We start from the raw sequence: 23314 nt of genomic DNA, 5'->3' as shown, positions 1-23314 counted from the left end.
TAACTAGTTCCATGTTCTGTTGATGTGGGATCAAGTGGCTAGAACTTACTACCAAATAAAAAATTAAAAAATAGATATAAGGGCTTGCCGTGAATTTTGTCAGTTCATGCAGTAGCCAAGTAGTTGAACCAGCTGGTGTTGCTTTGCTAGCGGGGAGCGAATTTGAGTGAGAGTTAGGGCCCCTTTTGAGCATTAAATCCTCCAAAGGGGAAAAAGAAACATTGAGTGTTTAAAGCATACCACTGGGCCTTAACTCTGGGCAAAATGACTCTTCCAAAAGCTGTTCTCATTGATCATTATCATTGCACCAGGTGGCTTAATTGACACTTAGAGAGAAATTGGAGATCACATTTCTTCTTGAAACTGTGTGCTTCCATTGGTTTAAGAATTCCAACCTCCTTGTTCTTCTTTTACAAGGAAACTCCCTATCTTCCCCAAGTTTTCTCCCCAGTGTTTGTCCAACCAGCCAAATTTTGATGTCATAATATGCTTAGAACAGTTTGAGCCTGCTAATACGAATATTGCTGATTTCTTGAGAAACTTATGTTCCTTTTTCTGATAGCTTGCAAGTCCTTGTTTCTAACTAAATTTGTTGATAGTAGGCTCCACGAGTTTGGCTCTACATTTATTATGTGGTGTATGGAACTGGTTGAAACAAATCTGAAGAGGTTGGCCCAATAGTTTTCTTGAGAAAGAAAGTTTTTGTAATATGCAGAGAACTTGGTGAAGGCATCTAGAACAGGATATGTGAGATAACTCTGATGTACTTTGTTGTTGCTGCTGAAACTACTCAGCTAAAGTGCACTTTCCTCTACTGTGTAAACTTTTTAAATGTCATTAAGTATTTTATTCTAGGAGTCTAGGAATTTCTTCCTTCTTAAAAATGTATTGTGGCTGGACTCCGAGGAACAATAAACGGAGCTCTTTTCATTTCAGTCTGGCAGATAGCCTGAAGAAGCCTTCCTAATCCTTTCTCTTTATTATACACGGCTACGTCTAGAAATATAAATGCTTTTGAGATTGCCTGTCATCCAAGGAACATTAAACATCTTGTGTATTTGTTTCCCTCCTGAAATGTATTTACCTCACTTCTGGAATAATAAGGAGTAGAGAGTACTCAAGTGTGCTTTGGCATTTCACAGGGATGCTTTAGGAACATAAATAGTACGTAAGGTATACAAGGAGGTCAGGGATAGGAGATGGAGGAAGAGCATAAAGCTGCAGGCCTAAACTTTCAGAAGGGCCTTGCCAGATTGCTTTCATGGAGAGTGGAGGTATAAGATTGGTTCTGAATCCGAATCCTGCACAGAAAGGTGGGGTTGGCAACTTCTTCAAATGGTCCTGCTCTTGTGCCTAAAACACACAAGTTGGTTTAGCAAAGCTGTTCCTGGAATGGAGGTAAAGCTATAGGAAATGCTTCACCACCCTAATTTTTGCATCTGCTTACTTTCATAATGCACACAAGAGTGAGTCCAATAGAAAAACTGGCCACCCAGCTATTAAGCAAATCTGTGTGCATTTACAACTTCATGTTACCAAGCGGCAACAGTGTTAACTGACAACTTAATGATTATATAAAACACTTTACTCTTTTATTAATTATTATTTGTGACGGAATACTGCAGGTATAGGGAACCTTTGGCCCTCCAGATGTTGCTCAGTGACTTCCATCATCTGCTAGAAGCATCTGATGGGCAAGAGGTTTCCTACTCATGGGAATAGACTTAAAAAGAATATGCCACCCCCACAGAGTTGTTGGGAAATAAAAAAGTTTATAACTGAAAATATTACAGTGTAGCCATTATCAGGACTAAGTAAAAATTTAAATGTCACAAAAAAACAAGATTTCTTGTTTCCTACAAAAAAGTAAAAGCAACTTTCGATGGTGAATATTAAATAACTATCTCAGTATTGGGTGCCACACTAATATTGCTAATAGTTATTTTAATCTTATTTGTCACATTGGCAACAGATTAATAAAACTTAGAAATGTTTTAAGGATAGAATTCCTTTGCTTCCCCTCCACATGTGCTACATAACTTGAGCACTATTTGCAGGCCACATGATAGCTTTTAATAAAATGCTTGGCAAGCAACAACCCAAACAAGAAGACTTAGTACCACTGCAAATGAAGCTGTTCTTCCCCACCCATTCCTGCTATATTTATGTAAAAGGGAGTGGGGCAGATTAAATGGTTCCTCATGCATGTATTTCATTGTGCGACACAATATACAAACCAGTGCTTGTTAAAGCTAATGATTCTCCATAGTTTTCCAAAATGGATGCTCTCCAAGTGATACGGACTAGCAAAAAGGACAGGCCTGTTTGCTAATGTTACAAAAGCAATGGAAAAATGTACAATTGTACTATTCTGTAATACAGTTTACTACTGTTTCTTTATAAATTATTACATGCTTTGCAAAGTACAACATCCTCTTCTTTAATAATAATAACAACAATAAAATATGTCAGAACCAAATGGAAGAATACCATTCAGACCTCAACCCTACCACAAAACCATTTAAGCAAGAATGACCAGTATAAGTTGCCTCAGTGTGTGGTCTGTGGAGTTATAGTAGCTTTTGTTTAACTTATGCCGCACACACACTATGCAGAGCACCCTTTTAAAAATGCCCTGTTGAAAGAGTATTGGAAGCAAATGGACAGTCTGTTTATTACACAGTTTGTAATGTACCCAAACAACTTCATTTCTCTCTCTCTGCGGTTGTTACTTGTCATTTCTATTTGGCAAATCCTAATAATGACAAGACAGAAAGTAGCTATTATTGGCTTTTTTCTGAGCCTGATCAACGGTAGCATAAATTAGGTGTCCGTTTTTTACGCTGGCACTGCATGAATCAATTTTTGCTTAATTAGGAACTGGCTGTATTGGTTTATCTTCAGAAATGTTGGAACCTTCTGCACAGTCTTATCTTTACCCATTTTGATGTGAGGAGTGAAGTGCATTTTCAGTAGACTTTTCCCCCTTTTATCGCTAGGGGAGTCACAGAAGCACAAGTATTTTTCTGTTCATGCACTGACAAAAACAACAATACAGTATATAAATTGCCTGTATTTTCGTCAGAAAGACTCTCAAGGCAGCTAACAGCAAAATTTAATAAAACAGCAATTAGAAACATGAAAACCCGCATCAAGCATAAAACTATAAAGAATAAAGATCTGATAAAGAAGCAGGTCCATTAGCAAGAAACCAAAATGCATGCTAAAATAATCACTTATTCTCTGCATGCTGACAGGAAAGTAGTTATGGTGTTGGATGAACTCCTTGGGGAGGGTTCTCCAGAGGTGAGATGTGGTAGATGAAAAGGCCTTGTCTCTATCTAGTACATGCATGCTGCACCTGAAATGCTGCGGGGTATGCAGGTCAAGCCATCTGATAAGGTCATAGGGAAGGAGGTAGTCCCAGACTTAGAGCAGGATTGGGACCCCATATCTCCCCAGCTGTTTCCTTCCATGATACAGCTGCCATTATTCCTGACCATTGACTAAGCTGGCTGAAACTCATGGCTGAAACACCTTAAAGGTAAAGGTAAAGGAACCCCTGACCATTAGGTCCAGTCGTGGATGACTCTGCGGTTGCTGTGCTTATCTCGCTTTACTGGCTGAGGGAGCCAGCGTATAGCTTCCACGTCATGTGGCCAGCATGACCAAGCCGCTTCTGGTGAACCAGAGCAGCGCACGGAAACGCCGTTTACCTTCCCGCCAGAGCGGTACCTATTTATCTACTTGCACTTTGGCATACTTTCAAACTGCTAGGTTGGCAGGAGCTGGGACCGAACAACGGGAGCGCACCCCATTGCGGGGAGTCGAACAGCTGACATTCTGACCGGCAAGCCCTAGGCTCAGTGGTTTAGACCACAGCGCCACCCACATCCCTGGCTCATGGCTGAAACACCTTATTTTAAGGTGATTGCTGCTGCCCAGTGTTAATTAAAACTTGTATTTTAACTTTCAATCAAGCTGTAGATTTGTTAAAAAGTGTTTAATTAATAGATTAATTGCCCAATAGCACAAGCTTTTAAACCTGAAATGCTTCTTTCCATTGTAGCACCTCAGTGGTTTGATAAAATATCCTAATTAGATTATATTCTGATCCGGCATATATGGTGTTATTTAAATTTAAAGGAATGTTTATTCCTGTCACTCTGAACAGCACCCGATTTTTCTTATTCAGGCCCCAGGAACCGGCAGCCATTCTTAATTAAAAGACTTAGTTAGATATTTAAAGGGTGGGGTTTGAGGGGTGTTTTGGGGCACTTTATCCATGCTTTGTCTTTTGCCACAAAGGAACTATCAGCCTGAGGGAAATCTGTTGCTTCCCTGCTGTATCTCTGTGGAGTTGACATTGATCCTGAAGTCCTGAAATCACCATTGTTCCTCAGCCTTCTCTTGCTTTATCTCCAACCAACGTCAGTGCAGCATAACAGGGTCTGCTGAAAATGTTAAGAATATTATTGCCACGATACTATGACACCCACACGTTATCTTAGTTTTCATTTTTTCAGGAAGGTGGGGCACTGAACCCAATGGAAATGCTTCATGGAAGTTGCACCCTTCTTTTAGGTTTTGATTTTGACATGCATTTCACAAGTCTGTAAAGCTATGCTTGAGGATATTTGCTCCTTGACTATGAAGCTTTTACCGTTAACAAGGCACCAATGCACTTGGCCCTCAAAACACTTGTGGCACCAAAAACATACTAGCTGGTAATTTTCAATTTAGGTAAATATTATATTTCTTTGTCTTATTGTCATTGCATTTCCATGGGTTACCAGTTCAGATCTCATTGCGGGAATGCAAGGGCATTGCTAGGTTCTACTTAAAAGACTTTGGGCACAAGTCTATGATGATACAAATTTGTCTCCTGGGCAAACAAAGCTGATGGGTGGCAGGAGGTCTGGGGCTGGACAAGTGCAAAAGGCGTGGGGCTCTGGCCCCAGAGGCCACCCTTTTAACAGTGTCCCTGGTGGGAAGAGTCAATTTCAAGTACTCAGGGGCATAATTCATAGCAGTGTCCAAAGGCCTGCTTTTGTGTGTTCGAAATATTAAATAAGGGGCGGGGGGGAGACTGCTTGTGTGTATGCTGAGAGCCATTTATTGTGGTTACACTTTTATTTTATGCCTCATAATAACTGTAACTGTGTTATCAAAACAGGTCAAAACAGTCACCCTTTCCCCCGCCCTCTTTTGTAAACTGCACTTGTAAAATAGTTTTATGGGTGAGAATTTCCCAGACAGCAGGCAGTGAGATAATGGAGTCTAGCTACTGCAGTCATACCTTGGGTTACAGCTGCTTCAGGCTGTATCTTTTCAGGTTGCGCACCGCGCCGAACCCGGAAGTACCGGAACGGGTTACTTCCAGGTTTGTGCACGCGTGCGCATAAACACCAAATTGTGACCCGCGCATGCACAGATGCAGGTTGCGAACACTGCGGGTTGCGATTGTGCCTTCCGCACAGATCATGTTCACAATCTGAGCGTCTACTGTATCTCATTTTAAGTCTTTAGGAGACACTTCCTTTTGCCAGACTTGCTGGAGTATTTTTCTTCCTGGCCATTACTGTGGCAAGAGAAGTCCCCCCCCCTTTTTTTTTGAAAGCTTGTTGCATTCCCTTATTTCTGCTTCCAAGCAAAAGCTTTCTCTTTTGCCCTTGTAAAAAACACTAGAACTGCATTTTGACATCTTTCTGCCAGAACTGTGAATATCCTGCCAGTTTTGTGAAAGGGGTTTTTACATTGTATGATCTAAAGACTGTTGAGTTATAACTTTTGCTCATAAGTGAATGGAAAAAATATTTATTTGCACAATCCTACAGCTTTCATTATCCTCCTAGCAAAAAGTCCTTAAGCAGATCTGTGTGCTAACTAGATTAATCCAAAAGACATCAAAGTATATTTATTTTGCTGTAAGCAGCAGGGAGTATCTGTATGAATGAAGCTATGTACATAGGAGTTAACTTTGCTTTCCTGTTTTTACTCCCTTCAACTGAATGGTGTAAGTAGAAGTGGAGGCGGCTTTACTGTGCCAGCACCATTTCTGGTCTATCAGGTTTATTTAATGGAACGTCAGTTTAAAGGTGTGTGTGCTCTATAAAATTGTTGCTATTATAAAGCAATGGAATAAACCTGGGTCACATGCCAGCTATTTACTGATTCTCCCATTCCTAGCAGAAAATAAGCTGCGGCAGGTCAGAATGTCAAAAACAAAAGATTATAAAGTTGTGAGTTCCTTTCAGCCGAATGTTTGGAAATGTAGCACTGTGAAACAAGACTGTGAATGATAGCAACAAGACTCTCTTTGATGACCAGTTGGAAACACGACACAAAAAATCAGAATACCATACCCAACAAATTCATACTCTTGGTCCTGGTGGATTGAGTTATATATTATCCTGCATAAGTTCTCACTGAAAGAAATTGAGAAATGTGGAAGAGATGGTTGGGTTCCCATGGATCAGGTTTTTTTGTCTCTCATTTCTTTTCTTTTTTTAATAATATATTTATTGAAGATTTTTAGGTAGAAAATATAAAAAACACAGAAAAATAAAGAAAAAAAGAAAAATACAAAAAAGAAAAAAGAAAACAAAACAGAATACAAAAAAACCCAATCTTGTTAATATCGTATCATCGACTTCCCCGTCCCTCCCTTCCCGAATCTATTTTAAATCCCATTATACAGCTTTCACAATATTTGCAAAATAATTCGACAATTACAAATCTTATTCTTCACTCAATAATATTTCTTACTCAATTTTAAATGACATCTTAACTTCTTCTAATTATATCCCTTAGCCTTTAATTTCTCCCTAAAAATATATATCGTTTTCCCAAATCTTCCTTCATATGCTTTTGCTCTGGGTTCTGTTTAGGCATTGACAATGTCTTTATAGTGGAAATCAAGGTGCATATTTGGAATAAGCATGTTTGTGGTGATTTTGTTGTTGCTAATATTGTTCCCAGAAGAAGCTCAAAAACACTGAGAAATCAGTTTGGCACCCCAGCATTTAGGCCAGCATCTTGCATTGGCAGGGTAATGTCGTGTTTTGTGGTGCTGTGCTGGCACAGCAGTTGGCATGCCCTGGCCTATCCATTTATTTACTGGCACAGTAGGTGTGAAGATCAAGCCTTTAGTATATTGTATTTGAACTGGCTTTTTCTATAAGCAGTCCTGCTGTTTAGATAATGGCTTGGATTTTTAAATGTCTGAGGAAGAAATGAAACCATGCATATGGCTATAAATATGCACATCTAGGAAATGAGTGATGAAAACCATCACAGGACAGTTCCCTGTAAACATGAAGGTTTGCACCTTGAACATTTTAGCATTCATTAGACCAATAAGATGGCTGCACTTTTTGATTTTGTTCTGCTGGATTGGCAGAACGATTAAGATTTTGACCTGTATTATTATTATTATTATTATTATTATTATTATTATTATTATTATTATTATTATTATTATGTGTTCTCACATAGGACAGCCACAAGATCACTAATAGATAAAGAAATATGAATTTAAATCCCGCAACAGTTTGTAGGAAATTGGAAATTGCTACTGTACTCTATATGGTCATTTACTTCACTAATACTAATAAGTAATAATATAAAAGCCATCATTTTGCTGTCATGCATGAATTCAGTTTCTAAGCTCTCTGAACATGTGTTTCTGCCATAAATACAGCTAGGTTTTGTGGCACTTTAAAGACTTAACACATTTATTTTACCATGAGCATTCATGGACTAGTCCACGTGTAGTTAAATACTGTAGATTACCAATGCCTAGATGTCTGTGTTACCATTTGCGCTGCTTTTGGAATGGTCACTGTAATAATTTTAAGATTTAGCTTAATTGTCACTGTCTGTAGTCTTTGCACACACTCACACACATCAGTACCATCTTTTTTTGACTTTAAGGTATCACAGGACTCAATTGTTTTGCTGCAGCAGACTTACACAGCTACAGCCCTGGAAACGCCCATTCATAGTTACATGTTTTTTTAAAAAAACAATATTGGGAACAATTTGCTGTAATTGCATTTTCTTTTACTAAATGCAAAATAAAAGCTGCTGAGTTTGTGACATAAATGAAAGTGACCATAAATGTCTGACATCAGAATTGAAAGACATGGGAGGGAAACTGCATATAGAGCAAGTTCTTGGAACATCCGCTCCACTTAGCAAATACTTATGTTTTGAGTCTTCCTCCTTCCCAAAAGTGACTTAAAATTAGAATATCTGACTTGGAAAAACTCTGTCCATTGTACTTCTGGGAAATAGAGAATGGTTACAGGAACCACAGCCTCATGAATGTAGGTGTAAACAAACCTTTCCTTTCAACACAAGGCTTTTTGGATATATTACTTGAAGAACTGGGAGGGCGGAAGCCCTTGGTCCTGTCTGTGCATTTAAATCCCCTTCTGCAAGCAAGCCTGACTCGTGATTATAAACTCATAAACTTGTAGTACCTTCATTAGAAGCAATAGACTTTAAAAGGGGAGCTAAGGCGGAAGCAATGTCTGCTGGGATTCCTAAATTGCTCAGGATGTTGTAAACACAAGTGACTTTGTTTGATCTTGTGCTGGTTGGGGAATGAGAGATGCAGCAAGTTTGACCAGAGGATGTTAAGAGGCAAGTAGCTAAAATCAGCAAGCCTCCAACTCCTCTTCTGTTCCCTGGCCCCCTTGCTTCCCTCCACCCACAGCCTCCTGTTTCCACTTCTTCTTGCTTGCAGCTGGCCTCATTAAGAAGGTGTAAGGAAGCAACTCAGACAGGGCTTCCCTTTTAGCTTTTATGGGCTTACTAGAAAAATGCTTTTTTTTAAAAAAAAAAAGTCTGTAATTAAAGAAAAAAGCTTATTTTCATCACTAGAGAGAGTTAGACAACTCTTAGAGACAAAGGGCCTTTTTGCTTTTGCTTCTGTTTCTGACTTGCGGTACCTGTTCTCCTTGTGGCCTTGTGCATTTTGGGAGAAGAAACTGCGCCAGTTATTTCTAGATGGAGGATTTTCTTTCAGTGCATATGCTTTTATGCTGCAAAAGTCATGGAGGCCACCCATATTCAATACTAAAGAGGGGAAGGCTGCAGTTCTAAGCATATTTAGTTAGAAGCAAGGTCTATATTGAAACCAGTGGGGAGTGCAATAAATTCGATGTACAATCACAATGTTAGGTTACAGGAAGCATTTCCCCCCTCCTGTTGTCACATTAACCCCAGTATGCATTTGATAGTAAATCATAGTTAACCTTGGCTACAGACCATTATTTGTTAGGAATGAAACAAACCACAACCTCCCAGTTTGGTTGTAAAGCTAATTGTGGGTTGTTTCTCTAGCATGCTAGTGATGAGCAAAGCAGGCAAGACCACCCCTTTCATGGTATGCCATCAACTATGGTTTATTTTAACATGCAAATGAGGCAACTATTGGAACAGTTAGAACAGGCATCCTCAAACTTAAGGGCCGCGGGCCAGATCCGGCCTGTCAGGGTCCTGGACCTGGCCCGTCTGGGGTTGAGAGGGGATTGCGGAGGAGAGAGGTGCCCCACGCACCCCTGACCCCATGCATCCCGTCTCCCGCTTGCGGCCTCCTCGCTCACCTGTGAGTGTGCCGCCTGGGCAGCCCGGGCCTCTCCCTGCCCCAGAGGCCAGCGGTGCATAGGACAGGCCTGGCGTGAGGGCCTTGCTGGTGCTGCAGCGCGTTGTGCCCTTGCCACTGCCTCCCAGGGTGCCTGCCTCTCCTCCCCAGGGCCCAGGGCCAGCCCCAATCCCCCAATCTGGCACACCTGCAATGCTGTGACGTGGAGTTCACGATGCGCCAGAGGAGCTGCCCCCACAGTAAGTCGGGAGTCATGGGGACGGGCGACGTGGGCAAGCCATGGGGATCGGGGGTAGGGAGACGCACGGGCAGTCTGGCGTGTGTGGCCCTCTTATCTTCTACTACCCATGCAGAGTGACTCTGCAGTGTCTCAATGGGTTGTGTGCTCTGTTGCATCTTTTCCTCATGACTATTTCCTCAATACTGCTAGCAAGGGTTACCAAGTGTTTGAAACTAGTTTCAAATCCTGGATAAGGAACAAAAGCTGATTAGCTTTAGTGGCTAATATTGATGCAGATGTAGGGAAAGATAGGGAAAAGTCACTCCAAAAGGAACATCAATCTTATGGCCTGCTCAGTGTTCCTTTAACTGTGTGAAGTAATATATCTGTATTGGATGAAGTCCAAGGGGATATCTGTGACAGTGAGTGTTCATGTGAGAGATGTTTTATGTAGTGGATGACAATTAGCTGGCTTCTGAGAGGGGAACAGTGGATCTCTATTTAAGTTCTTAGAGCATAATTAATTAATTCCCATTCCATGCTAAGTCTGCATGCTTCAAAATTATCTTTCCTTAAAGGAGTGTGATAAATAATAAAAGAACAAAAAAAGAATAAAACATGCATTTTGGTCACTTTTGTAGCATTTAACGTTTTCCAACCTTGTAAAGAAGGAAAAGAACCGATCCTAAGTGAAATTGGGGGTATGCAGGGAATGTTACATAAATGTGAAAAAATACTTTGAACCATTAAGTAGAAAATATATAATAGATATTTATTTTATTTTTAATAGTGGCACTTGTGTTTTATAGCTGTTGAATTTTCTCCCTATTTGCCTGCATTATGGCGCAGTTACTAAACGAGATACAATCATGTAGCTAACATTTCCTGCTTTAGTTTAATCAGAATTCCATCTTGAGTTCCTGATTTAAACCACCACCCCGAAGAAAATGCTGGAAACACCCACTGAATATATTTTTCCTTTTGGCAATTGGCCATGTGAATGCTTTTCTTTCCTAGTTTCTCTGGATAAAAGTTAAAAAAATAATAATCTAGATCTTCAGTGCAGAATATCCCCATTAAATATACCATAGAAAGTGTCTGCAAAATCTCCCTTTCCTTGTGATCTAGGTGTTTTGGATATACAGTACTGTACTGCAATTTGCAGTAGATGGACAGTGGTTAAAGTTTAGCAAAGAAGAAACACTGTACATTTTTTCCCTTTTCAAAAAAGCATATAAAAGGAGGAGGAGGAGGAGTCTCCCAATCCTTGTGAGCGATGGCAAGAATACTTGAAAGCACAATTAGGTGGGGCACCTTCGTTCCAGACATCACATTTGGTCCCCCAACCCCCTCTGTCCTGCCCTTGGGACTCTTTCCAGGCCATACCCCCTCCTCGGGTGTTTTCCCCTGCATGGAATATGTCCTTGTTGCTGGTTGGAGGATAGAGAGGTATATGTGTAGAAACTAGCCTACTGTACAAAGGTAAGATTTAAATACATAGCTCTGACCACTTCTGCCTCTGGAAGGCTGATTCTCCCTAGATTGAAAAAAACTACACAGACTAATATGGAGTGGGTTGGATGTTCATATAAATATGGTTGGAACAAGTGGAAAAAGGAAATGGTTTTGTCACCTAAAATGCTAATGAAAAAGTTTCAATTATTCTATCCTAAAAACGTGCATGCTAGTAGTCTAAATTTTGTATTTGATGACTTTTGTGTATAGAGTCAGCGGTGATATTAATTTTAGAATAAAAGGGAGTGGTGGTAGTGTTCTTTTGAAGGGCCTCTGAAGCCGGGCAGAAAGTACCCTTGTGGATTTCCTTTAATCTGATTAAAATAATGTGAAATGAATGCCTTGTGAGGAAATGATGTTTATTTCCGTCACTTGTGCTCTTTGTTTCCATAACTTACGACGTTTGACTGGAACCTTGACAGAGGAGGGGAGCGGGGACTCTGCCGACCAATATATCCTCTTCGTAAACTGATCCTCTTGTCTCAAACCCCCCACCCCCGGCAGCAAATGCTGAGGAAAATCTTACCACACATTTCCACCTGGTCAGAAAATCTGGAGTAGCCGTGGCATGATAGCAGATTTCCTTGCCGCATGGCAGGATGTTACCAAGTATAAGGAAATGGCTGTTCTCATTTTTGTTTTGTCAATGTATTTCCCGCCCCCCTTCCCCATTTCTGCCTACAACCTCTGATTTATATGTCTGGCTGCTTACAGTTACTGCAGGGAGGGCAGAGAAATCTCTGCGGGGCATATCAGCTGGCAGTGACCGCGCAGCAAAACTGTAGTGTGGGAGCCGTTCTGAGGCCTAGCGATGTCGGCCGTTATGGTTTTGTGGAACGCTTTCTTTTTCTTTTTCTTTCAGAAGCCGAAGAGCTAAGCATGATGTGCTGAAATAAATTCTGTTATGATGATGACAGCACATTCTTGAAGGACTTAACTGAAAACCACAGTTATGTGTCTGTGTCTCTCCCCCCCTCCACCCCCTTTTTTTGTATAAGCAGATTAGTTAATGGCTGCCTTCTCCTCAGCAGAGGCTTTTCATCCTTTTAAATACCAGGGCTAAACTGAATTTAATCTGTCCAGATTCTGTGAAGGTCAGGCTATATAATTTTAACTTGCTATTGCGATTGGAAAGTCTGCCTGACCTTGTGGGGTAGCAGTGTGAACTGAGATCATCTTTTTGCAGAGAGCGGAGGTTTGTTCCCATTATTCTCTCCCTCTCTCTCCCCCTTTCCCTTTAGAGGCTTATTGTGCCGCATTGTAGTTGGCGCTTGCCTCCCTCCTCCTGCTCAGCCAACCGCCCACCTTCCATTTGATGATATTAGTGCTTTTATGCACCTCATTAAATATTCAAGTTTGAAAGTGGCAATGTGGAAGGGGAAGTAGGATATGTGCACTTTCTGTTCCCAGTTAAGATACCATGGAGCGACTTAAATGGGCAATAAAACCCTTCTCTTGTCAGGCCTTGGTGAAAGGGGATGCAGTGAAATTTAATCTCAATACCCTCTCATTCCAGGACTCTTACTATAAAGGAGAATTTGAGCAAAAACTCCCACCCCCCGCCAGTCAAGCATTAAACTGATTGTATTACGAGTAGATAATCTTTTTTCCCTTTTCCTCTTTCCTTTATAGTAGCCTCTCCCTCCTCGATACGTCCAAGTAATGTTGCTCCCCATTGTGACTGGCTAAACTGAACCTTTGTCTGACTGTTATTTATTTCAATTTTTTTAAAGTTCACCATCTGGTTTTGAACCCAATTTAGACTGGAGTGTTTTTTCAATTATTTTCCGCTTGTGTGGTCAGAAGGTAATTTGGTCTATCGAGAAGTACATTTCGAAAGGTTTTTTTTCCTTAATGCCACTTGGTGCAAAATGGGCATGAGGACTAGAATAGTTCATTGATCCACTTGTGTGGCCATCTGTTGATAAGGCACCACGGCCGGAATGCAGACTAGGCCGCTACAGCATAGTACGCAAAGTACACAAAGCTTGTGTTCATTTCGTTCTTCCAATACTTGCTGTTTATATATGCATTTTGAGGCTTGGCTCAAGCTGCAAGTCTAAGCATATACTTAAAAGCAAGCATGTTTGCTAGGTTTTTTCCCTTGCACTCTACAATTTTTGAAAGGCTGCAAGCAAATTGGAAAAAAAGTTAATTGATTTAACCTATTGAGTAAATGGTAGCCATTTACCATATACCATGTACAGTATGATAAAAATATTTCTCAACCAATAATCTTTTTTGTTTTTGTTTTGATATGATGCCATAGCAGGCATGTTGTGTATGTGAGATAAGGGAAATGTGTCTTTTAAAGCAGGGAAAGGGGACTTCCTTTCCCTGAAAGAGGCTGAGCTGCCTGCAGCTGCACCCTTGTCCTCATAAGGAGCAATATCTGTGGAGCGCAATAAAGTGAGGTGTGTCTGTACTTCTCCGCTGCCAGTTTGGCACATCCGAATGTGATTTTTCTTTTCTAAATGTGTGCCGCTAATGTATTGGATCTAAAACGTGGTCCTGTCCCCCTCCCTTAGGATGGCACATTGTATGTTTTATGTGAGGAATTTCTTTTTGAAAATTTTGGATTTCTGCATTAAAGGTGTTCTTACCGGTTTTTTTTTTTAAATCAGCTCCGTTGTGTAGCAGTGGATGTCTCCAGTGTGATTTATTTTTCTTGGCCTTCATTACATGAGCACTTATAAAGCACTGCTGGATGGAAAGGGAGATAAAAAAAGTGTGTGTTGGAGGGAGAGATTAACAGTGTCCAGATGGCAATTAAATTTACAACTTAGTTTTGGGGAACACAAACTTGGAGGAATGAGCTAATTGGAATAATGTAAACATGGATAAAAGAACAAAGCCTGGATTCTGGGGGCGGGGGGGGGAACTCTAGGATGGCTCATTTGTGTTTAAATTGTAGTTGAGCAAGAGTTGACTGTTACATTTTCATAATGTAGGTTTCATGTTGTGTAATGGTCCAGATGTAGTAGGGAGATAGTGATGGTTTTAAGAGTAAGAATCCCATATGATGGCATTTATTGCTTTGTGTAGGTTTAGAAGGCAAAGTGAGGTTACTGGCCTGTTTTTGTTTTTTTTAAAGCAGTAAGTGGAGTTTCAGGTGAATTGTGAATTAAATTTTGAGGAATTATGTAACTTTTTACCAAATGTGTGGGTTTTGTCTTATTTTTTTGTCCATTAGGTAGCAGATGTTTCTCCGTGGTATTGGCTTTCACTATCTCTGTCAGGAGCAGGATCTGCTTAACATCAGAGGTTTAGATTAATGTACATTGATCTTGGCAGGAACAATATAAACTCATTGTGCCTACTAATGCAACAACAGAACTGCAAATTGTTGAATTAACAAAGCAATTAATTAATAAGTCAGAACTCGGCATAACCCCTGAGGCAGTTTGCAACAATACTGTAGTCTCGTGTGCACAAAATGGGTACTGCTTTCATATCTGACAAAAAGATACTTGTTTTTAAACAAGCAATATTTAAAAGTGTCCATTTTTCAACCTCAGGTGCTTGATCTGATGTGACAGTTGTCAGTAGTAGAGACAATAGAGACTTCCTTTTGCATTTTGACCCTGATAATGATGTTGCTTTCATAACTAGTGCGGGATTTTCAGAAATAGGTTAAAGGCTTCTCTGTGCCAGAAGGCTACTGCAGGGCTTCTGCCAAGCTGAAGCAGTTCTTGATGTGTATCTGACTTGAATGCTCTGCTGTGAAGACATCTGGGAACGAATTGGCATTGGTGTGCTATAAATCTGGCTTGGCGCTTTCGAAAGGCATACTTCCTTTCTTTGGCCTATCGTGATACTAGGCTATGCATAGTTTTGAGACCAATAATCAAACATCAATCCCAAGGCTCTGATATCATGGTTCTCCTGTTTAGGAAAAGCCAGATAGTCATTGTTCTTCTCTTATTTGTCTGCTGTAGTTCTCAATCCTATTCCCACCACCCTCAAAAAAGCATAATAGATGCTCTGTAAAAAGCAAAAACTGGTAGCTTGTGCAGTTGCAGCAGGGGATTGTTTGGTTGTTGTGGTTTTGGAAATACAAATCTGCATTTATTCAAGGAGAATTAGAAGATGAAATAATCTAGGAAAGCATTCAACAAATAAAGCCTGTCTTCAGGGCTACACAGGAGTAGCAAGGATGCCAACTACCAGTTACTTAATATCTTAGCTGTTCTGTCCTCTGTGTCTCCTGGCTTCATTTGCAGACTCGTGTGTGTGTGTGTGTGTGTGTGTGTGTGTGTGTGTGTGTGTGTGTGTTCTAGTCCAACCCCCAATGCAGTGTCCTGTACAGGGATCAAACCTGCAACCTTGGTATTATCAGCACCTTGCTCTAACCAGCTGAGCTACTCATATTTTGCCAAACAATGGTACGTAGCATTGTATCTTTGTGTCCTTTTGGGTGTCCTTTGTGTCCTATTTTGGGTCTGTCTTTGCCTTATCACCTGTGATGTTACAGCAGGCCTTTGGATGCCTGATGTTGTGATTCCACATTTTCTTGTTAATAAGTAATAGAACATGGAGGATGCTGTATTTAGTAACAACTACACGGTTCTAGTCAATTACTTCTGAATTATGGCTCTGCCTAGATTATTGGAAGTGAATCTTCTTGCAGGGGTCACCAACCTTTTTTAGCCCATTGGCACATGTGGATTTTTGCTCAGGTGCTGTGGGGGCCTTTGCCCCTCTGCCCTCTGCCCCCTGCCCCAGAACAGATTGCCCCCTAAGAGACAGAGAGTGGACATGCCCACACACACTTCACTTTTCCGAGGAATCTTGAGCAAAAGTCAGATTCAATAGAATTAATCTTGTTTTGCAGAACACACAGAGGTGAAAGAGGAAGTGAGAGGAAGTGTCAAAATGTCAGCTTCCTCCTCCTGCTTTATGCACTCTATGTACCACATGACCAAGGGGGCATTGTGTGTGCGTGGGGGAGAGAGATAAACCACAGATTTGTGGGTACTAGGGGAAGGCCTCAAGAAGAATTTTCCACACTTAAGCCAACAGAATATATTTGAGTTTCCAAACTTAAGAATTTTCTGTTGTAATGGAAACTAATAGAAAAGAAGAAAATATTTTTATTCAAATTTATATTAGCATCAGTGTAATAAAAAACCCAAACCATGATATCCATAAATGAATTCCAATATGAAAACAATTGTCTAAATAGCAATAGACTGCAACACTGTAACTGCAGGGTCTAAATCACTAGGTAGGCAGGCAGCTGAATACTATAACATTTGACTTAACTGTGATAAAATGTTTGACTTGTGCATTAAAAGTTATTTATTCTAATTTCTGCTCCATTATTTTTCAAATGGGTACTGGAAGGTCATTAAATCACTTTTTGTGTTGCTTTGTTGTAAGTACTTGCATCTCTCTGCTCTTTGTAGCTTTCAGAATCTGGTTCCAATTAGAGTGATGATGGCATGGCAAGCAGATTAACATGCTTTTGTTGCAACCAATCCCCCTCCCCTTACTCCTTTGCTAGCCTGCTTCCTGACATATTTTTTTTTATGCTGCACCTGTATGGAGCATGGTGTGAAAAGGCCGCAAGTCTCTGCTTTGTAATGTTGAATTAAATCTTTAAAAGTTGAAGGTGCAGCGTGAACCCTGGTGAGTTCCTTGTGAATTCCATTTCCAATATTTATGCTTGGGAGCACTGGCTCAAACTTTCATTGCCTGTGGTTGTTTTAGATACTTAATATATCTTGCTACCACATTACGATTATTAACCTTTTTCTCACAAGAGGGGACCAACCTCAGCAGTGTTGGGATTATCCAGTGTATGTTTCCATCACGAGCTAGGAACAGATCTGATTCTGTCTTCGTAGTGACCCTCCACCGCTTTGCATCTTGGTGCTTACGACTCCTTCCTGTGGCACAGTGCCCATAGCTTTCTTCTCAATGGAATTTGGGGGGGGGGAGCATTGTGGTGATAATAGCTGATTTTGGTCATGTGAATCAGTAGTGGACAGTGCTTTAGACTAAGGTTTTGTACCTGAGGTGAAACAACAAAGCCTCCCCTCTCACACTTACACACACTCCACCATTCAGAAATGAAGGTGGTTTGGAAATCTGCTTTTCAGTATGGCTGCTCCATGGTAAGGCTTTCTCTAGCATTGCTGTCATCTATTCTTCTGAAAGTTTATTAAAGACAAACAAAGGGGAACTCGAACCATTGATTTCACTTTATCAGTGTTTTTGATCATGTATATGAGTTCTGAAAATGAGGTGATCAAGTGGACTGGTAAAGAACATGGAAGGTATTTATTTACTAGGGAATAAATTCCTATTAACTTAGTGGAACTTTCTTCTGAGTAAATGTGCATATGGTTGCGCTGTAAGACTTATGATCATGCTGTGTGTTATACTCATCCCTTCATTTAATTTTCCTTTCAGTGAGAGCAGAGTTGGGATTAAAGCTATTCTGGAGCTTGCTATATTGAGCAGCTGTAGCAGTGGTTAAAAAGAGTGTGAGCTCCAATTAAGAACTCCCATTGCAAACTCCCCCCTCCTGCCATATAAGGAACTCTATAAATAGCTATAGGAAAGCCACTGTCCTTTAGACCCTGCCTCTGATTAGTAGTATGTATGCATATATACATGAGAGTGTGTGTCACAAAATTTATACACCACTTGATTGTAAAAAACAAAACAAAACAAAACTTTGTCAAAATAGATTCAAACACATCAACACCTACATATCTGGAGGGGCTTTCAGGCACCAAAAAGAGTTCAGTGAAGGCACCTGCCTGATGTCAGTACAGTGGTACCTGTACTTACGAATTTAATGCGTTCCGAACACACATTTGTAAGTCGAAAAAATGTGTAAGTCGAATCCCATAGGAATGCATTGGGAGAAAAAATTCGTAAGTCGAAGCAACTCTATCTAAAAATTTGTAAGTAGAAAATATTGTATCTAAACCACATCCAAGATGGCGGACGGAGCTCCATTTGTAAGTAGAAACATTCGTAAGTAGAGTTATCTGTAAGGAGAGGTACCACTGTAGTTCCAAAGTGTGGATGTTTCCCACATTTTGTGTAGTCTTCTCTGTCTTGCAGAGCTGTTGTAAGGAATTACTGTGAATAGCTTGGATCCTGAGAAGTTCCTTCTCATTGCAGCCCATTCTGTTCTCTGAAAGCCACTCCCAACATGATTGGGGGACCCACTAATGTGGAATGTAGCTTGCAGTAGTGGTGGCAATTGGAGGGGGGGGCAATGGTTGGAAACTTGCACCACTGCAAGTGCCTTTCTGCTTATTCAACGGGCTTCCTATATTGAAAGTGGTCCAATATGTACAAAGCCTCTTTAAACCCTCAAAAATGTATAAAGCATTAAGTAATATTACATGATACTAGGTAAGTTAACATTGTAAGACTATGATAAAGATAAAGGTCTTACAAAATGAGGTTGGAGAAATTGCTATTTAAGCACAGATGAAGCCAGTTTTATAACACTTAGTTCTCCAATGGCGTTGCTTTTTTTTTTAAATCACAATCACACACTCTTATTTTCATGGCCTAACAAAGCAATGCCAACAACTGCATAAAATTGAGGTTTACAAAGCAAGACCTCCAAAGCAACAGGGTATTTGGTACATTATTTTCTGAATTGTCCACCTCATAGAGTGTTGTTGTTGTTTAGTCGTTTAGTCGTGTCCGACTCTTCGTGACCCCATGGACCATAGCACGCCAGGCACTCCTGTCTTGCACTGCCTCCCGCAGTTTGGTCAAACTCATGTTTGTAGCTTCGAGAACACTGTCCAACCATCTTGTCCTCTGTCGTCCCCTTCTCCTAGTGCCCTCAATCTTTCCCAACATCAGGGTCTTTTCCAGGGATTCTTCTCTTCTCATGAGGTGGCCAAAGTATTGGAGCCTCAGCTTCACGATCTGTCCTTCCAGGGTGCACTCAGGGCTGATTTCCTTAAGAATGGATAGGTTTGATCTAGCACCTCATAGAGTAGCTTGTTTTATTAATGCTTTAGGGAGGAATGCTTTTGATATTATGTTGTCAGATCATAAATATACTGCTACTTTGAGTCACATTTGTTTGCTTGCTTATTTGTTTGTTGCTTCTATACTCCGCCTTTCCATAAAACGCCTCGGGTGGCTAATGGCAATAAAATCCACAATGGAGAATGATTAATGCACGTAACTTAGTAAGCAATAATACAATGAAAATGGCATGAAATCAGATAAGAGCAGATAAAATGGTTTTAAAAGACAGTTTTAAACACACACAAATTTAAAATACAGATTAAAACAGGGTAGCAATGAACAAATTAGCTCAGTAGGCCAAATGCTTGTTTAAATAAGGTTTTTGCCTTCCAGTGGACTGCCATCAAAAGACCTCCCTTTTTACTGGAAGGAAGATCAGATTTAAGGTTGTGCGGACTGATGTGCCCTGATGTGGAAATAATGTTCATATTCTTGATAATTTAAATTTTATTTGCTCTGTTTATATGCCAACTTTCCTCCAAGGAGCTCAAGGGAGCATACATGGTTCTCCTCAGCCTCTCTATATTAACCCCACAGCAACCTCTGTAACCTGGGCTAGGCTGAAAGATGGTGAGTGACCCAACTTAACCCTAGTTACAGGTAGGTAGCCGTGTTGGTCTGCCGTAGTCAATACAAAATAAAAAAATTTCTTCCAGTAGCAGCTTAGAGACCAACTAAGTTTTATGAGCTTCATGGCCAAATGGAGATTTGAACCTAGGTCTCCCTGGCCCCAGTGCAACTTTAACTTCTGCATCACATGGGCTTTCTAGTTTATTCTGAGAAGCCAAAAACTAGGAATCTCGCACTTACTTTCATCAAAATACCAAGTTCCAACATCAGTTTACTAGAGGGATGGAATGAAAGCATGCCTCTCTCTTTAAAATCATTACCAATATGAATAATATTATCACTTAACTTGCCCAAAATTATGTATTTGTTTCCAATTCAAATTCCAGCATGCTAATTCTTATGGCAGTGCTGCATATATAACTTTCCCAGAACTAAAGGGCTGGATTGGCAGTTTGCCAGGAGCCTTAGGCTTTCATTGAATTTGCATATAAATTTACACAGGATTTTAATTGGAGATAAATGCACGTCTTTTATTTATAGAGCACATAAGTGTACATAGTTCCATACATGGGGTGGGGTGGGATGAAGGGAAGGCAAAAAACCTGCTTTTAAGTACCAATGGATTAATAGTAAAGGAGGCCTTAACCAATACAATCTGATTCAAACAAAGGGTCCTAACAAACCAACTAGTTTCCTTTTTGTAAAATTGATTGTTTGACTCTACCTAGATTGTGCTTTTGTAATTTGGATGGTGGCCCTCCACTCTCCAGTAAAGAACTGACAAATTGAGCCAGGAATCTCATCCGCCAAGAAATGAGTTATTCAGATCCTGGCAAAAATAATATAGGCTGAACTCTGTCTGGGAACTGTGTTGCAGATCAAGACCGCTTGTTAATGCAAACTTTTCTGTTTATTGTATGAAGCAGGCCTGGTGCTAAATTTCAAGGGGCCTTGGCAGGATGCGATCAATGCATCAACAACACTACTCTCCCTCCCCGTCTCCTGGACGTGGGGGGGTTGTTGGTGTCACTTTAGAATGGGAGCCAAGCTCAGCTCCCATCGATAGTCATCTCCTGCCATCTTAACTTACCCAAAATGCAATGCCTCAGCCTATAGATCCATGAAATCACTATATTTTGTACGTACATATAGATCTATATGCCAGGATACTGCATAAATATCCATGGCAGGCAGTCACTTCAAATGTGGGCTCATTTACCACCCACCCACCACTACAGTGGCCATCTAGGGGTCCAGCAGGGAGGGTGGCCAGTGGCAGCATGGCTGGGTCAAGCCTGTGAGGGGCCTTTCTGAGCCCCTGGGCCCTTTAGCCAGTGCCTGATTTGGTCAACCATCGGCACTGGGCCTTGAATGCAGACATTTTGTGCTGAGAGATGGACCTTGCTTCAGTTTCTCAAGCACCTATTACATCCAGCCCAGATTGCCACAATGCTTTCTACATAGGGCTGCACTTGATGACTGCTGGGAGATTTAGAATGGTACAAAATGCAGCCACTAGGATCCTCGTAAGAGCAAGGTTGTCAGCTTGTATAATGATGATTCTGTACCAGGGCAGCTTACAGGATATATTCGGCTGACCTAAAGCATTTTAGCAGGTAATATCCCTGCTTCCAAGAGTCAGCTTGCATAATATCTAAGAATTGTCAAGTTATGGCTCTGGTCTCCATCCTCCTGGCAGTAAAAATACAATACATTAAGTGACTAACAACATGCTGCTCTCTTCGTGACACTCAAAACCACCATCTCACTCTGTGTATATAGGTACGGTTGTTCTTGGATCTGCTTTGCATGTTGTCAAACACCAGGCTGGTGGTTTAGCTCTAACCAGACTAATCAAAGTTTGTCCTATGGTTTATGACTCATGGTTTGTGTGTGGCAGAAACCATGAGGCTGGGTTTAGACAACATTCTAAGGCAATTCATGGCTTAACTTAGTGCTGTGCACTAGCAGAACAATCGGGAAGGATTGAAACATCCAAAATCTCTCTGAAAGCCTGCACACTCATGCTAAACCATTGTTTGGCTCAGCATAATGTTCCAGCCAGCTAGACCTCCGTAAAACAGATTCCTGCACAGCTGTGATTGTATTTGGTGTTTTCAAAAGGCAGTATTAGCTAGTCTGACATTCTATGTAGATATGTACCTGCAGCTCGAAAGAACACTTCTGATGAGGTGCAGTCTACAAAAGCTTGTTACATAATAAATGTGCTAGTCTAGAAATTGCTATAAGACTTTTTTTTTTATTAAGTAAACTGCAATACCTTCTTATTTTATGTTGCTTTGTTCATGTCCAGATTAGATGAAGCTGCAACTCTTTTTCTTTTAGTGGTAGTGGTTAAATAATTCTCACAAGTTATCCACATTTAACTTATTATACATAACATATTGGACCCTCGCAGTAATACATTTTACACTTTATCTTGTAGTTACAGTTTATCCTTCCATCTTTTATTATTACATTAATCACTGCACCAATAAAATGATTACTGTACATATAATCCATATAATGGATTTTTGGAATATTGGCGTTTTAAGCTAATTTTGTTTAACTGGATTTGACATGGAACAAGTCTTCAATCTTGCATGTCAGTCAAAGGCATATTTATCCTGGTTAGGGGGACATCTCAGATGAATAACTATATTTTCTATAAATAAAAAGTTTTGTATAGGAGACTCTAAATTTGGATGAGGGCTTATGATTTGGGGAAAGTTCATAAAGCCAAAATTGTGTATAGTCAAAACACATTGGGTTCAGTAATGGGTGGGATTGCCAAAGTTTTTTTCCAGAACACCCACCCCATTTCTGACCCCCCCTTAATTTATTAAAAAGATTTTTTTTGCCAAGCGCGTAATGCTCAATGCTCACAATTTAAAGGCACGCAAGTTGTGCGTTACCTGTATAGGTACAATATCAGTCCTAAATTTCTATGAGCTGGGTCCTCAATTGTTTGCCATCAGAATAATAATTAATCATTTGCAAGCTCCGGGTACTTGAAGATAACAGTTTGCACTCTTGATGTGGTATGCCATTTTCAACCACATTCTCAAATTTGTCAATAGCTAGACTTAACAGTTGTGCGTTAGGGACTCTGTACTGTATTCAAGTACAAAATATTCATGGGTTAGATCGGGTTGTTCAGATTAGAAGCTATAATGCTGAAGCCCCTCCACCTGCCAGTATATTATTTAGTTATAATTTTATTTATTTAATAAGCTTTAAAGGCAAAATCCCCTCCCAAAGTGGTTTACAGCCATATGCAATAAAATTCAACAGTAAATTCACTTAAAACTATAAAAATATCCACTTTCTTCCATGAAATATGCCAGTCAAAATATCCCACCTTGCATTCAGTATCCTAG

At 40.4% G+C, this 23314-nt stretch overlaps 1 protein-coding gene across 3 annotated transcripts in view; it reads left to right on the top strand.

Moving 5' to 3' along the window:
• JARID2 (jumonji and AT-rich interaction domain containing 2) overlaps positions 1-23314 on the top strand; it is a 194168-nt gene that overhangs the window by 53061 nt on the left and 117793 nt on the right. The gene's annotated exons all lie outside the window — the stretch shown is intronic.

This window comes from Zootoca vivipara, chromosome 8 (genome assembly GCF_965207765.1).
Source record: "Zootoca vivipara chromosome 8, rZooViv2.hap1.1, whole genome shotgun sequence".
Classification (NCBI taxonomy): domain Eukaryota; kingdom Metazoa; phylum Chordata; class Lepidosauria; order Squamata; family Lacertidae; genus Zootoca; species Zootoca vivipara.
This window is presented reverse-complemented; position numbering and strand designations above follow the sequence as displayed.